This window comes from Dipodomys ordii, unplaced genomic scaffold (genome assembly GCF_000151885.1).
Source record: "Dipodomys ordii isolate 6190 unplaced genomic scaffold, Dord_2.0 Scaffold135, whole genome shotgun sequence".
Taxonomy (NCBI): domain Eukaryota; kingdom Metazoa; phylum Chordata; class Mammalia; order Rodentia; family Heteromyidae; genus Dipodomys; species Dipodomys ordii.
The window spans coordinates 2,020,041-2,033,953 of record NW_012267351.1 but is presented as its reverse complement, the minus strand read 5'-3'; the positions used below and the strand labels follow the sequence as shown (position 1 = coordinate 2,033,953).

The following is a 13,913-nucleotide window of genomic DNA, read 5'->3' as shown; positions in this document are numbered from 1 at the left end:
AGGGCAGATGTGTGTGATGCGGGTGTATGTGTGTATGTGAAACGCTGGACTCACAGAAGTTACCAGAAATCTACTAACAGGAAGCAAAACTTCACATAATTACAACCAGTGACATATTTTTTAAAATAGCTTTTTGTTTTCATAGTGAAAGCTTCCTTTTTTGCAGCCGATTAAAGCAACACACATGCATACACACAGAGGAAGAAATTGATCGAGTACTTTAAGGGTCTTTTTGGGGTAAGGGTCCTGTTTGCCTGCGTTGGGCAGGTTCTGTACATGAAGCAAGCAGTTCACAGGGCCCAGGAACCGACATGGTGACATGAAAGGCTTCTCGTCCTGGAAGCCCAAAGCTAGTCCTGGCTGAAAATTCAAAGATAAACACAGAAACTAGTTTCAAACTTGGAACGTGGAATCTGGAGATGGAGAGAGCTCCTCTTCTGAGAATTTGGAGGAGTATTTGGCTGAGCCAAACCCTTCCTCTTAGTGGTGAGGACCAGAGGGTCCACAGTCTCTCTTTTCTTACTGAGCAAGAAAAGAAACGTATTCAACGAAGCCTCCAGCATCTGGTCCTTCCAACTGTGAGTCTTCATCCTGTGTCCATGAACTTGAACTAAAAGGTGCAGAGAAAGGGTTTCCTGGGAAGGGGAAGGAGGGAGGGAGGACGTGAGGACAGGCCAAGAATGTTCTGGAGAAATTGCACCCTGGGTAGGCAGGAGGGGTATCCTGTGGGGTATGGATGCCCACTCTGCAGCTTCACCTCTGGGTTTACAGGAACACACTTGGGAGCTTGATGTTTGCACATTCTTCCTGGGACTTGCAGACCCTTGAGGTTGAAGCGCCAGGTGCCTACAGTTCTTAGCTTTGCCATGTTGTGCAGCTGACCTCGTTTTTCCGGGCCTCTCTTTTTCTTCTGGCTGCCGAATGGGCTAATAGTACACCCCGGATGGTGATAATGCCATCATCAGTAGGAAGGCACCTGAGTGGGCTCAGCCTTCCAGAAAGATCACAGACTCACTCCCATCACCTCCCCCCACCCCCACCTCTGCCCTCTGCTCATTCCTCCAAACACAAGCTTAGTTGGGCAATCCGAATGGCTCAGATTCCTGGGACAATAGCAGATTCCAGTACTGCTGTTTTTCAGTGCAGGATGAGGATTTGAGAGGTGCCTGCCACTCCCCCCCCAACCCCCCACCTCTACCTGCCCTGGATTAGGTCTCAGCATTCTCCTCCATGTCCACTTCAATGGTCTTCTAGACCTACTTCTGAGACTACCATTAAGTCCGGCCTCTTGTGAGGGATTGGGGGGAGGTACACAGGAGCCCTTTCTCCACCTCCTCAGTTCGACCGTAATGATTAGGGCTCTTGAGGGCATCATCCCCATCCCTCCCCCTTCCCACCAAGGCCCCTTAACTTATCTGAATCCTGGTATCCTCCTTTGTGTGGACATAGAGCTGTGGCCCTGGTGACCTGGGTCACCTCCCCCCCCCCTCCCTTTAGGCTGGCTGGCAAAGGTCCCTTTCTCCTTTGCGAATCTACCTCTCACTTCTCTGCCCTCTTTCTCCTGTTTCACTTCCCCTCACTCCTCTCCCCCACCCCCAGCTTGCTGCTTCTCGGGGCAGAACTGAGGTCCTTTTATATCCCTCACCCTCGCTCTGTTTGCTTTCCTGGCCGGGTGCAGACAGCAGGAGGCCCCTGCTGTCCATTAATGACTTCCAGACACAGCCCAGAGCACGGTTGAGCAGCTGGGCAAAGCAAGGCAGCGGGAGGCCAGGCAAACAGGAGTCGGAGAAAGACAGAGCCACTGGGGAGGAAGAAGAAGCTGCAAAGAGGGCCACGTGGTCAGGACACCGCCTCGCATTTGGAGAGATCCAGAATGTGTCTGCTGACGTTAAGGGCTATGCCTCCAGACCCTCCTTGGAAGTCTGTCCCTTCCCACCCAGTGCAGCCCATTGGTCTACAGATCCTCAGCTGAGCCCTACTCTGCCCTGCTTACCAGCCATGTCTCTGGCATGTCTCCATTTCCTGCCTAGTATCTCACCTTCCCTCAGGCTATACCTTGGGGGGGGGGAAGGAAGGGGGGTGGGGACTTTCCTTCACCTGTCCCTTAAGGCCTATTGTCACAAGCCTCTATGTCCACAGTCTCAGTCTATAGGTCTTATTGCCTATGGTACCTCTCTCCTGGCATAGGGCTCCCGATAACCTATTCGGCCTCAGGCTGGGGCAAAGACTTGTGAGTCTTTGGAAATAAGAATTGGATAATAATAATTGGAAATAAGAGTTTCACAGACTTTCCTGCCTCAGCTGGCTTTGAACCGCAATCCTCAGATCTCAACCTCCTGAGTAGCTAGGATTACAGGCATGAGCCACAGCCACTAGCATCCAGCTGGGATGCTGAATTCTTTTTGTTGTTGTTGTTTTTTATCAGTCATGGGGCTGAACTCAGGGCCTGGGAGCTGTCCCTCAGCCACTCTAGTTTTCAAAATCAGCTTCCCCATTAGGGGAAAGGATTAGTTCCCAAGGCACAAATAGGATGACTTTTTGCCCAAGGAAGGGTTAATTGAGATAGTTTCTTTCCAGGCATCAGTGACTCAGGCTTATAATCTTAGCTACACAGGAGGCTGAGATCTGAGGATCGTGATTCAAAGCCATCCTAGTCAATCAAGTCCCTAAGACTCTTTTCGCTAATCAACCACAAAAAAGCTGGAAGTGGAGCTGGGAGTCAAGTGGTAGAGTTTTAGCTCTGAGGGAAAAAGCTAACGGCAGAGCCCAGGCCCAGAGTTCAAGCCCCAGTACCAGAATAAAAGCAATAATTTCTTTACATACATGCAAAAATTCTATAAATTTAACAGCGCATAAAAACAAATTATCCACCACAATCAAGTTGGTTTCATTCTTGGCAAGCACACAAACCAATAAACCTAATACAACACATGAACAGAACTGAATATTAAAATCGCATGATTATCTTAGTAGATGCAGAAAAATCCTTCAATAGAATTTAGCATCCCTAGCCTGGCACCAGTGACTCATACCTATAATCCTAGCTACTCAGGAAGCTGAGATCTTAGGATCACTGTTCAAAGCCAAGCTGGGCAGGAACATCTGTGAGATTCTTATCTCCAATTAGCCACCAGAAAACGTGAAGTGGCGCTTTGGCTCAAGTGGTAGAGTGCTAGCCTTAAGCTGAAGAGCTGAGGGACAGCTCCCAGGCCCTGAGTTCAGCCCCATGACTGATAAAAAACAACAACAACAAAAAGAATTCAGCGGGGCTGGGAAGTTGGCTCAGTGATAGAGCGCTTGCCTTGCATGCTTGAGGCCCTGGGTTCGATTCCTCAGCACCACATAAGCAAAAAGCCGGAAGTGGTGCTGTGGCTCAAGTGGTAGAGCGCTAGCCTTGAGCTGAAGAGCTGAGGGACAGCGCCCAGGCCCAGAGTTCAGGCCCCACGAAAAAGAATTCAGCATCCCCGCTGGATGCTAGTGGCTGTGGCTCATGCCTGTAATCCTAGCTACTCAGGAGGTTGAGATCTGAGGATTGCGGTTCAAAGCCAGCCCAGGCAGGAAAGTCTGTGAAACTCTTATTTCCAATTAGAAAACTTTCATTTCCATCAGAAAACCAGAAATGGAGCTGTGGCTCAAAGTGGTAGAGGATTAGCCTTGAGCAAAAGATCTCAGGGACAACACCTAGGCCCTGAGTTCAAGCCCCATGACCAACAACAAAAAAAATCAAACTACCATGAGAAAACTGAAATGGAACAGAAAGATTCAGACTACAAGTCAAACATATGGAAGAAGATCAAGTTCTTGGATATAAAACCTATTGTATCATAACAAATGTCCACTTCTTTAAATTAGAATTGAATTGTAATTGTGCTCTGGGGAAGCGGGGGAGGAAGAAGGGACAAAATGATTTAAATATTTACAGGGAAGTGTGAGTTTACAAGGAAATTATTAAACAAAATAGAGGGAAATTGACTGGCCAGATGTTGATTACTTTATAGTCACTTTAATGAAAATAACACCTGGAATGACCTGTCTATTCAGCCTGCCATTTCAGGACATGTAAGTTTCCTATGAGCCACTGGATATCTGGGAGGTGGCTGGCCTTGAGTTAACCCAAAAGATCTCGCTGGATAAACTTCCAGACCAAAGGCAGAGGGAGGGTCTTTCAATGCCAACCCAGGAGGCACTGCCAGTCTGGCAGCCAAGAGTTCCCTGCTGGCCACTAGTGGCTCACACTGGTAATTCTAGCTACTCAGGCAGCTGCACTCTTGGGACTGAGGTTTAAAGCATAGGCAGTAAAGTCTATGAGACTCTTATCTCCAACTAACCAGCAAAACAGCTAGAAGAGGAGGAGTCTCTCACACCTGTAATCCTAGCTATTCAGGAGGCTGAGATCTGAGGATTGAGGTTTAAAGCCTTGCCTGGGCAGGAAATTCTGAGACTCTTATCTCCAATTAACCACCAAATGCAGAAGTGAAACCGTACCTCCAGGGGTAGAACACTAGCCTTGAGTGAAAAAGCAAAGGGACAGTGCCCAGGCCCTGACTTTTAAAGTCCCAGTACACACACACACACACACACACACACACACACACACACACACACACACAAATTCCTGCCTCCCCACCCCCCAGGGTGGGCGGTTCACTGAGAGAACTCCTCAGGCACTCACCCAGCAGAGAAGGAAATAACCTTTAGACATCTCCCATACCCTAAAGGCTTAAGCACCAGGCAAGAATGATATCTCTCCTCTTACCCTCCAACTCAGGAGGAGCAGGAAGATTACATCACCGCATAGTGAAGAAGCCAACCAGGCCTCTCCAGGTATCCGAGTATGAGGTTGATACCGTTGGAGTTGAGGACCACTGCCAGAGCTGCAGAGAGACATTTCCCATGGCACAGGAAAGGAATGTGATGTAAAAGAAGAATCTCTCTGCTTGCAGCTCTTCATTCAAGCAGGTGCCCATCCGTTCTGTTATTAGTCTACAAATGTATTCGTTTCCTGTGGCTGCTAGAACAAATGACCACAAAATAAATAAATAAACAAAAAAGTTCTCTCATAGTTCTGGAGACCAGGCCTCTGAAATCAATCGGTTGGCCTTTCTCTGAGAGGCCTGTGAGTAGTGAGGACCAGGAAAGGCCAAAGTTAAACAGACTTCCTCAGCCCACCCCAGCTTTAGTCCTGGCTACACCATGTCTCAGCAGTAGCCTGGAGCAGGTGTCACCCCCATTCTTGCAGTGAGAGGAAATAAATCCCTCTTCCGGCCTGCTAGCTGTGGACATAAGCAGAATGAATGAATAGAGGTAGGGGAATTGGTCACTGGAAAACCCAGAGCAGTCTGGTTCTCAACACTATATCTGGCCATCCCTTTCTTTTGTCCCTCTGCTCATTCTCTTCCAGAGACTCCCAATGGGTAGATCTCCAATGGGTCTGTCTCCATCATACAGAGAGGCCAAGCTTCAGCAAGGAAGTCTCCCAGCCCGCACAGTGCCAGTCCTGAGCTGGCCGGCCAGCTGCGGGGAGGGTCTCTCCACCCCAAGGTCAAAGTACTTCCCCGGTATTCAGCAACCCAAATTGCAGACAAACAGCTCTGATCCCATCATCACTGCTGAAAATGGGCGGCAAGAGTGACAATGTGTGGTTCCAGGGAATAAGTCAGAGGCTGGCTGAGCAGGGAAGGAGAGCTGTGTGGCCCGGCAGGGAAGAAATGACAGGCGTCATAAACAAGCATGACTTCACACTCATCTCCGCACACGCCCCTCTGAAGTCAGACAGACCCCTCCCGTCCCCTGGGCCCACTGTACACACCACGAGGCTGTGTATTCCTGGGGGTGAATCTGTGGCTTGCGCAAGGACCACAGGCACGTGGGCTGTGTGGGGGAAGACACGCAGGTTCTGCCCTGGGAACCCTGGAATAAGTCCTAGACATCTCGCTATGTGGGGCCTTGGCCTGGGTTCTGGGAACATGGGGTGGGTCTTTACCCTCCAGACCCCGAGCCCTGGAGGGGAATGCACAGCTATGGGAATCTGCCATCACATTACAGAGTGGTTGTCAGGCAGGATGAGTGGGGGACCGTCCATGGCCTAGGGTGTTCAAGAAGAAGAGAGCTTTCTCCTGCAGTGGGTCAGAGGTTTCGTCTAGAAGGAAGAAATCTAATGATAAGGAAAGAGACTCCATCCAGGCAAGGAGGACTGGAAGGCCAAGTGCAAAGTTCAGTGGATCGGGACCCAGGATGCGGAGACCCAGGGATCTGCTGATCCATCTGATCAACATTCTTCCAGGAGCCACAGGCTCAGGGGCTATGGCCACCAGGTGGGCGCCATGTTGAAATCTTCCTACAACAAGGATTCTTCTCTTCCTCCACTCCATGAATGAAGTGATAGCGAGAAAGGCTGCTGTTCCATGTAAGCTGTGGCCTCAGACCACCCAGAACCCCTCTAGGATACCCTGAATTTGCCACTCATCCTCCTATGTCAATAATTTTCACGTGCTCCCAATCCTGAACACAACCCCCAGCTCACATAGCAGGCTGCCCACATCTCTCAAGCTGCCTGAGACCAGGCCCTGAAACACCAGCTTCAGGTTTTTCAGCTGGGACATTAGGAGGAGGGTGAGGCCTGAGCAGGGGAGTGCCCAACTCTGGGTTTCTGAAAGTACCCTCTCTCTACACCCTCATTCTGCTCATGTTCAAGGCTGATGGACAGGCACCATGACCTCCATACAGGATGGGGGGGCGGGCATACTTCCTTAGGGAAGCCTCCAGCTGTCCTGGCCCTTCAGGCAGCTGAGGGCAAGAATACAGAGCATGCTGGCCTTCACTAGAAAGCTGGCAGGATGCACACACATAGATTGCCTACTGAAGAAGCAAATCGCTGGCTGGGATTGTGGCCAAGCTAGAAGGGATAGTCTTGTTTGAAGAGATGGCTGTGTACTCTGCTAATTACCACTTGCTGCCCTTTCTCACATATTCTTAGACCCTGTGCTCCTGGAGGGTATTATCCTTTTGAAAGGCGATTGAAATTGCCCGTAATCATGCTGGAATTTAGTCATGCTGTTGGCATCATTAGGTCCCAGATATGTCTGACCTTAGAGCTCTTGCTTTTCATTGTTCTGCGGCCTTCATTTTCTCACTGTCCTGGGTTCAAGTTTCCATCACTTTTTATTCTTGTCCCTCTTTCCTTGTGTATAAACAGAGTCATAATCTTTGTGGTGCTTAATTTCAAATCTCTGCTTGATTGGAATGAGAGATGATCAAGGTTAAAAATGTATACCTCTGGAGGGGTCCATGAGGGCTTTTCCAGAGACCATTAGCTCATGAAGAATCTGGCACCATTAGAATGGATTGACACACTGGTTGATTTATAATACAATGCCATTATTGGGAGGTGGTAAAAGGTAGGAGGTGTGGCCTATTGAAGAAAGTAGGTCACTGGAGGTGTGTCGTTGGGACTATACCTTGCTCTGGCTCCTTTTTTTTTTTTTCCTATATCCTTTTCTTTCCACTGCTTCCTGGCCACCATGATGTGAATTTCATCCTAGTTGTGATGGGGAGAACCTTCAGAAACCATGAATCAAAAATCATTCAGAGCTGGGTGCTGGTGGCTCACACCTATAATCCCAGCGACTCAAGAGACTGAGATCTGATGATCATGGTTCAAAGCCGCCCAGGCAGGGAAATCTGTGAGGCTCTTTTCTCCAGAAAACCTGAAGTAGAGCTGTGGCTCAAAGTGGTAGAGCATTAGCCTTGAGCAAAAGTGCTCAGGGACAATGACCAGGCACTGAGTTCAAGTCCCATGATCAACACCCCCCCCAAAAAAAATCATACTGCCCTCCTTTACATTTCTTACTCTTGGGTATGTGGTCAGCAGAGATACAAAATAATCACATTCCACTATAGTCTGGATGTGATGAAAATGAGTTAATGCATGGTCAGTTGTCAAATCCTTGTATGCTATCAGGAAAGTCCTAGAAACTAACCCTTGGTCTGTTCTTAAGAATATGACCCTAAGAATTCCCTCCTTGTCACTGATGGATGATGTTTTATGTCCACCCACATCAATGGTGCATGTCTAAGTTCTAGTTTCTCAGGATTTACCAAGATTGATTTGTGCACATATCCAGATGACTGGAGAGTATAGGTTTTGCTGTTACAGTCTTGAGTTTTGGTTGCCATCGAAGGATTTACGTATGGTAAGTCCCAAATAAGAGCCTGGACCTTGAGACTTGAGTGGGCTTCCCTGAGTGGAGGAGATATTTTGCATGGGTCCTTTAGTTCTTTACTACTGGAGCTGTCCCCGAGCTTCTTTTGCTCAAGCTAGCACTCTACCACTTGAGCCATACTTCCAATTTTTTGGTGGTTAATTGGAGATTAGACTCTCATAGACTTTCCTGCCTGGACAGGCTTCTAGCCATGATCCTCAGATCTCAACCTCCTAAATAGCTAGGATTGCAGAGGCGAGCTAGTATTTATTTATTATTTGTTTTCCCTAACCATGATTGTAAGATCTCATCTCATTCCAGTCAGAAGGACCCATTATCAAGAACATAAATAACAACAAGTGTTGGTGACAATGTAGTAAAGAAAAAGGACCTTTAGACATCGTTGGTGTGAATGTAAACTCTGGGAGTATACCACTATGGAAGCCATTATGGAAATCAGATAGAAGTCTCCCACCAATTAAGCAAACTACCATATGATCCAGCAATACCACTCCTTGGCATATAGTTGAAAGAACGTAAGTCAGGATACTATAGAGACACTTGTACATCCATGTTTATTACAGCACTGTTTGAATGTATTTTTCTTATACAATGAAATTATCTCAGTAATGCTGAAGATCCCTTGATCATCCCATCGTCCTGGAGTCTCAGGCTCTATGTAACAACTATTTGAATTTGTGGTCTCTCCTTGCAGACCTTCCCCTATGCATTTACATCCACCTATCCCCTATATGCAGAGTTTCCAGGGAAAAAACATAATCTGTCCATATTGCCTGCACATTGAATTTTTCTGCCATCCACCTGTCTTGCTGAATGAAGCATATGTCAGTGTGGGGCTCTCTGCTATTCTTCTAATGAACACTGTCTTCCCTAGTAACAACAGACAAGCTGATGTGGTCTTGTCTCCTATTGATGGATATTTGGGTTCTGGATAAAATTCTGTAGTTCCATCTTGTGGAGACAGAATATTTGCACTCCACCCCTACCCCAGATTTTAAAAGGTAATTCTCACTTCCGCTGGGCAGAGTTAGTGAGTGAGTAAAGCATTGAATCATTATTCTCTGTGGTATGGAACCAGTGAGTAGATCCTTACTGACCACTAAGCAACAGGAATCAGTAACTGCCGAGTGAGCAAGCTTGAGTATATAATGATAATGGTGACATTTATCTTGTAGAGATCAAAATTGGTATCACAAAGGAACATACAGATGTCCCATGCCTCTAAATGGGACAGGATACAAAGCTCTCAGCTTGCCTTAGACATGTTATGCCAAAAAAGAAAAAAAAAAGTTGAGCTTGAAGCCAATGAATTCACTTTAGAACTGACTTTTGGTTTTGAAGAGAAAGAGGAAGTCGAAAATCCAGCTAAAGCATCCATAAGGGAAACTCAGACAAATTTGGAAGGAGCTGATTTATATAGCAAGTCAGCATGATGAGACCAGGAAAAGGGGCGTCAGTCAAGATTAAAGAGAATTTAAAAGCTGACCACACAAGTCCCATGTGTGACCTTTCTTTTGGCCGTCTGTGAGCAGAACACATAAAAAGAGACTTCATCTTGGAGAGAATAGCAAATTGTGACCAGGCTGTGCTCATTACAGGACACCAGTGACTTCCGGACCACTTACTGTGACAATGGCATTATCATAGCCTGGGAAAATGTCCTTATAAAGAATGAGAGTATAATAGGATTTGCTTTTTTTTTTTTTTGAGGGGAAAAAAAGCTATGAAGGCAGACCACAAATTTAGTTATTTTGTATAAGCTGATTACCAGTGGCCTATTAGTATAAAAAAATACTCTGGCAAGCTATTTTCCTCCAAAACTGGAGGAGAAAAAGTATTTGCAAAAAATGTCACAAGTTAAGGTGCAGGACCAATGCGTATAAGGCTGGAATTAAGCCTTTAGATTCCTTTATTGATAGCAAAAGCACACAAACATGTGGGAAAATCATTTGGCAATAAGCGGTCTGAACCACACAAGTATTCATACTCTCTTGCTCATGAATCTGACTGCTGGGAAGTTAACTGGAATGAAATAATTGGAAGAAAGGGAAAACCTCTTGCTTGCAAGGGTGTGGATCTGTGAGTTACGTGTTTTGGCTTGATGGCGTTCGAAGCAAAGTTCTGAAGTCTATTTTGCAACTTGGAAGGCAGAGCTAGAAACTAGGAAGTGGGCTGAGATTACAGCCATGCAAAGGCATGTGCCCCTGGGGCTCTGGCCAGGGCAGAGTCTGCAGAGTGTTTGTCGAATCTGGGGAAGGGGAAGATCCTCTGGGAAGCAGTGGGCTCATAGATGGGGTGGGGAAGTGTTTTCCAGCTTTTCACAAAACTTTAGGATAATGCTGTATGTACTGTCATGGCCACAGATACAACTTCAGTGAAGCCTGGAATAGCTTGTGAATGAATATCCCCTCAGTGAAATTACGTTGCAGCAGATAAAGCAGATGGAGAGGGACCCAAAGAAGCAGGCCTTTCTACCCATTCAGATGTCACCTGCCACATCTTGGACAGGAAACTGAGGCTGAACAGTTACAGGCTTGTGCAGACAACTACATTAATAGTCCCAGGACCTGATTTTGACATTTAAAATGTACTCTGTTCATGTTGACACAGAATACAAGTATTCTTAGGAGTGAGTAGCTGTAAATTAAAATGTATACATCACACAGTATTGAAAAAAATCGTTTTCATAAAAAGTTAATATAGTTATATGGCATAGAAAAACATAAACATCAAAGCTGAAAATCAGTCGTAAAGTAACAGGTAAACACAATCAGTGAGGCCATCCATTTTACAAAAGCACCCCTGCCCTAAAAAAACATAGGAAAGTGAGAAATGCAAAAGCATAGTTTGAGTACTTATGGCAATATTAATATCAGATGGTAGAATTTAAAGCAAAAGAATGAAAATCATTCAACTGTAAGAAAAATAATATGAAGGTCTAACTGCCTTTCTATTGATTAGATTGCTCTCTTTTTGTATGCAAAGCATATATAGCAACAGGACTGAAGCTACTGGATTTATCAACAATTTCTGTCTTTGATAGATATAATTGACAAAAACTATGGCCATTTATTATTTGAGAAATAGAATGAATACTTTGAATTTCCATATCCCTTATCAGGAGACTGAATATTTTCTTATAAAACATTAATAGCTTTAAAAACCCACCCTCACTGGGTGACAGTGGCTCACACCTGTCATCCTAGTTACTCAGGAAGCTGAGATCTGAGGCTTGTAGTTCAAAGCCAGCGTGGGCAGGAAAGTCCGTGAGACTCTTATCCAAATAATCACCAGAAAACTGCAAGTGGTGCTGTGGCTTCAGTGGTAGAGTACTCACTTTGAGCTGAAGAGTTCAAGGACAGTGCCCAGGCCCAGGGTTCAAGCTCTACAACCGACAAAAACAAACAAACAACCCCCCCCCCAAACAACAACAACCAAGATGGTCTCAGTCAGTTTTTTTTTTTTTTTTTAATGGCAAAATACAGAACCTAAGTGAGGAAAGGTTTAGTTTGGTTTAATTTCAGAGGTGTCAGTCCATTATCCTTGGATGTTTCTCGATTTATTGTATGGCAGACATCATGGCTGCTTGGTGAACTTCATGGTGCGGAAGTGTGTGACAGAGCTTGCTCATTTCATGGCAGATAGGAAACACAGAGAGAAACACAGACAGTCAGACAGACAGACAAAGACCCAAGACAATTCAGCCCCCAAGAGCCTGTTCCCAGCACTTACTTATAGCAAAGACCTACCTCCTCAAGTGTTCAGAACTTCACAAAAATTGTATCACCAGCTGGGATCTAAGCCTTCTATATGTGAGCACCCCCCCTTTTTTAAGGGGAGGGGAACTTGATATTGAAATCATAACATTCTTTGTTCTTGGTCCCCCAAAGACTCATGTCTGTCTTCCAGTGCTAAATATATTTAATCTATCTACAAGAGTCACTATAGTCTTGAAAGTTCCAGCATTGTTCGAAAGTTCAAATGCAAAGTATCTTTTGTGACTCAAGGCAAACTCTTAGCTGTGAGTCCCTGTAAAGGAAAGGAAAAGAAAAGAAAAGAGAGTAACATGCTTCCAAAATGAAGTGGCACAGAGTCAATATTCCCATTCCAAAAGGGAAAAGGTTTGAGGATAAAATTACCAATCAGTACACGTAGAAACAGACACCAATTGCTCCTCTGGTGCTAACAAAGAAACTGTTCTAGGAAAGGAAAAGTAATTATGGTACCCTGTGGTTCAGCTGTGAATAGCATTTACATAGTAATGATTATGTTCTTCCTGAATAGCAAGCTAATCAAAATGATAATAAAACTGGAGAAATGGGATTTAAAGTAGATTATGGGGGCGGGGCTAGGGACAGAGAGGAAAGAGTTAAAATTTCATACTATATTATGGAAGCACAACAAATGAAGCTTACAAGGAAATGATCAACAAGTAACATGCTAGTTAGAGATACGATAGTAATGCCCAAAGAATGGACTAGAAAGGTTTACTAGGAAATGGATGGATCACTGTTATTGCTATGCTTCATGTAGTTTCAGTCTTTACACTGTACATCATATAACTTACTGATCAACACTCTTTAAATTTTGTCATATCTTTAAGTCATTCTATAAAAAAGGAGAGCCAATTCAACAACTCAGTTTATAAATACAATGCATCTTGACCAATGTCACGCTTCCCATCATTCCAATACTTAATTCAAAGCAAGTAATTCTGGGAATAAAACAAACCATCCCAGCTACTTGGAGAAAAATGTTGGACCATATTTTCCTAGCACATGCTACTCTACACTTAGCCCAGCTGCTAGCCTTGGATGGAGAAATGACATCCTTGGCTCCAGCACCAGAGAGAAAGGGGCTTCTTTCCACACCAGCTGAAAAGAGCTTCCAGGACTTGACTTGGCTGGGATGGTTTCCTGCCCCTGTAGACCAGATAGATGTGGGCCATTTGATTGGACCAGCAGGTGTCAGGGTCTATTCTGTGACTGATAAGTCTTCAAACTGCATGTGGCCCTCTTTGAGGCCTCTAAAATTTGCATTTGGCTTTCCTTCTGTCTGCAGAGCTGATCCGCCACATGGCTGCCTGGCTTCCTTTTTTATTTCCTCCTGCTTTTTTCAAATATCACCCTCTCTATGAGGCTTCTTTGGCCTTATGAAAATTAGGACTCTCGTGGTCTACCAACCAAGCCTTTTGTGTAAGACAAACTTAGGTGCTGGTGGTTCACACCTGTAATGCTAATTACTCAGGAGGCTGAAATCTGAGGATGGTGGTTTGAAGCTAGCTCGGGCAAGACTTATCTCCAATTAACCACCAACCAAAAGTGGTGCTGTAGCTCAAAGTGGTAGAGTGCTAGCCTTGAGCAGAATTGCTCAGAGATAGTGCCCAGATCCGAGTTCAAACTGCATGACTGTCCAAAAAAAAATAGACAAACTTAGGCACATCATAATTTTAATGAATTCATCGAGCCGCTTATCGATGGGGAAGTTCCAGATTGTAGTACTCTAGCACTTCTCTGAGCTAGTATAACAGGAAAGCTGTAATACTCCATCTCCCAGCACTGGGGCTGGGGCAAAGCTATATGAACAACCACTGTAACCTCTAACAAAGCTGGTTTATTGAGAGATCATCAGTGCCATTTTCCTGATCCTGTTTTCCATTTTGTCCTACCCACTGCTAGCTACAAATCTGGG

The 13,913-nt window shown here is 45.4% G+C and overlaps 1 long non-coding RNA gene across 1 annotated transcript; it reads right to left on the bottom strand.

The window, feature by feature from the left end:
- Positions 1-203: 203 nt before the first annotated feature.
- LOC105996739 lies at positions 204-1,152 on the bottom strand. Its single transcript, XR_001175621.1, has 2 exons — positions 758-1,152; positions 204-635 (listed from the first exon to the last, which is right to left on the bottom strand). It is a non-coding gene; the product is annotated as an uncharacterized LOC105996739 (long non-coding RNA).
- Between the last annotated feature and the right edge of the window lie 12,761 nt (positions 1,153-13,913).